Here is a 2,804-nt window from a genome sequence, read left to right on the forward strand (position 1 = left end):
TCCACAGGTCCTTGCATGGATGGGGGGAGTCCGTATTATTAACCTCTGCGTCTAGTGGAGCTGTGCCTACTGTTGGAATTTACTACCCTATTGTAACGTTTTGTTTTTGTTTATGCACGTGATGATCTTTACATTACGACGGTGCACCCACCTGCCACACGTACGGATGGTCGAGGATTTAGCAGATATTTATAGTCAGCCAACTGATTTCTTTCAAAATGGAGATGAAAACTTTGCCTCGTCACTAGAATATCTAAGCTCCCTCGAATTTGAGACCTGTGAGCGCTCCGGCCAGGAGGGTCAAATGGACCACGTCTGTTAGTGTCTGAGTTGTGGTACTGTTTGCGGCTTGGGTCAACCATCCAATAACATGTGTCCAACATTTCATGGGTTATGTGTCACTAATCTTTTTGTGAGGTAAAAAGTGACGTGTAATTAATGTACATTTATTTTTTTAACACAGTACAGATACATGCGCTCATATATACGTGCATATACTTATTTCTATGAACACACACCCTACCTTTATGAGCAACTCCGAGAGACTGAGCCGTCATATCATCGTGAGATTGACGAAGTCACTATAGGCACCTTGTAGTCGACGGGAACATCTCCTCTCATTGAACGTGCATCGCCGGAAATCGTGAAATAAATTCAAAAAAATGCAAATATTAGGACTTGAACCCTGATGAGACGGGGATACCATTGTCCTCCTAACCATCAAACCACATGTTGGCTCGCAGCTAATATACATCGGGTATAGGGAAAGAATGGGCTACCTGTCATGAAAGTATATGGATGAACTCATGGGCATATGAAGCCACTTAAGAAAAACTCATTGCTAAATGCCAAAAAGATCTGGAGAAAATAAATTCACGCATACATCTTCACATTCTATGGGCGCACAAAAAAAAAATCATAGATAAGCAACTTTTTCTTTAGTTGGTGCAAAAGACAAAAATGTATCGTTGAACGATATTTAGGAGCACCGAAATCTGTCATTTTCGTGGAGGAAAAACAATAATGAAAAGGTCTACAAAACTTTGTGTTGCGCACACATGTTGCGAAGATGTACGCATGAAATTTTGTTTCGAAACTTTTAACATTGTAAAACACGTTTAAAATGCATTTTTTAAAGCGAGTTCATATGCATGTGGGTTCAGGACGTGCTCACTCCTACCTGCCGCTTATGTACATTTTGTATAAGGGAAATTAGTGGTCCGACTGACTATCCGCGCCTGTCAAAATGATAGACCATTGCAGAGGCGCCGCCAACCCGACCCATCACCGCCTCCTCAGCACCACACGGTTGCAACGGCGTTGCCAGTCCAGCACCGTGCCAAATGCCCCGTGAGGGAGTCCTGGATTAGGGGGTCCTCGGACAGCCGGACTATATACTTTGGCCGGACTGTTGGACTATGAAGATACAAGATTGAAGACTTCGTCCCGTGTCCGGGTGGGACTCTCCTTTGCATGGAAGGCAAGCTTGGCAATTCGGATATGTAGATCTCCTCCCTAGTAACCGACTCTGTGTAACCCTAGCCCCCTCCGGTGTCTATATAAACCGGAGGGTTTAGTCCGTAGGACAACAACAATCAGAATCATAGGCTAACTTCTAGGGTTTAGCCTCTACGATCTCGTGGTAGATCAACTCTTGTAATACTCATATCATCAAGATCAATCAAGCAGGACGTAGGGTATTACCTCCATCGAGAGGGCCCGAACCTGGGTAAACATTGTGTCCCATACCTCCTGTTACCATCCGCCTTAGACGTACAGTTCGGGACCCCCTACCCGAGATCCGCCGGTTTTGACACCGACATTGGTGCTTTCATTGAGAGTTCTGATGTGTCGTCGCCATAAAGCTTGATGGCTCCTCCGATCAACGATGCGATCCAGGGTGAGGTTTTTCTCCCCGGACAGATTTTTGTATTCGGCGGCTTTGTACTGCGGGCCAACTCGCTTGGCCATCTGGAGCAGATTGAGAGTTACGCCCCTGGCCATCAGGTCAGGTTTGGAAGCTTAAACTACACTGCTGACATCTGCGGAGACTTGATCTTCGATGGATTCGAGCCCATGTTAGGTGCGCCGCACAGTCTCGACAAGCATGACTCAGCTCTGCCGTCGGACGGTGTTCGGGAGATCACACCTGTGGCTACTCCGGCCTTCGATCCGGAACAGATCGTGCCGTCCGAGGACGTGTGGATAGACCCCGCCACGGAGGTCGCGCACTCAGCGACGATAGAGCCGAATACTGACTTCACTCCCTATGAGACCTGTGTTGCCGGACCCTTGGATTCATCCCCGGCCACAGGTTCTGAACCGCCCGCGTCCGTGCCTATCGAATCTGATTAGGCACCGATCATGGAGTTCACCTCCGCGGATATCTTTCAGCACTCGCCCTTGGGCGACTTGCTAAACTCATTGAAATCTCTCTCCTTGTCAGGAGACCCTTGGCCGAACTATGCCCGTCTTGAGTGGGAAGCGGACGACGAAGAAACTCATTCCCCACCCACCACCCACTTAATTGCCACTGTCGATGACTTAACCGGCATGCTCGATTTCGGCTCCGAAGACATCGACGGTATGGACGACGATGAAGAAGAGCAGGAACCACCGCCCACAGGACGCTGGACCGCCACCTCATCATATGATAGATACATGGTGGACACCCCCAAAGAAAGCGATGGCAATAAGGCAACAGAGGATAATCCCTCCGAGAAGCAATCTAAGCACCAGCGTCAACGGCGCCGCTCTAAGCCCCGCCATAGCAAAAACGGCGATACCGGCACAAGAGACAATAA

The sequence above is a fragment of the Triticum urartu genome, chromosome 7A (genome assembly GCF_056163025.1).
Source record: "Triticum urartu cultivar PI428250 chromosome 7A, HENAU_Tu73, whole genome shotgun sequence".
In the NCBI taxonomy this organism is placed as follows: Eukaryota; Viridiplantae; Streptophyta; class Magnoliopsida; order Poales; family Poaceae; genus Triticum; species Triticum urartu.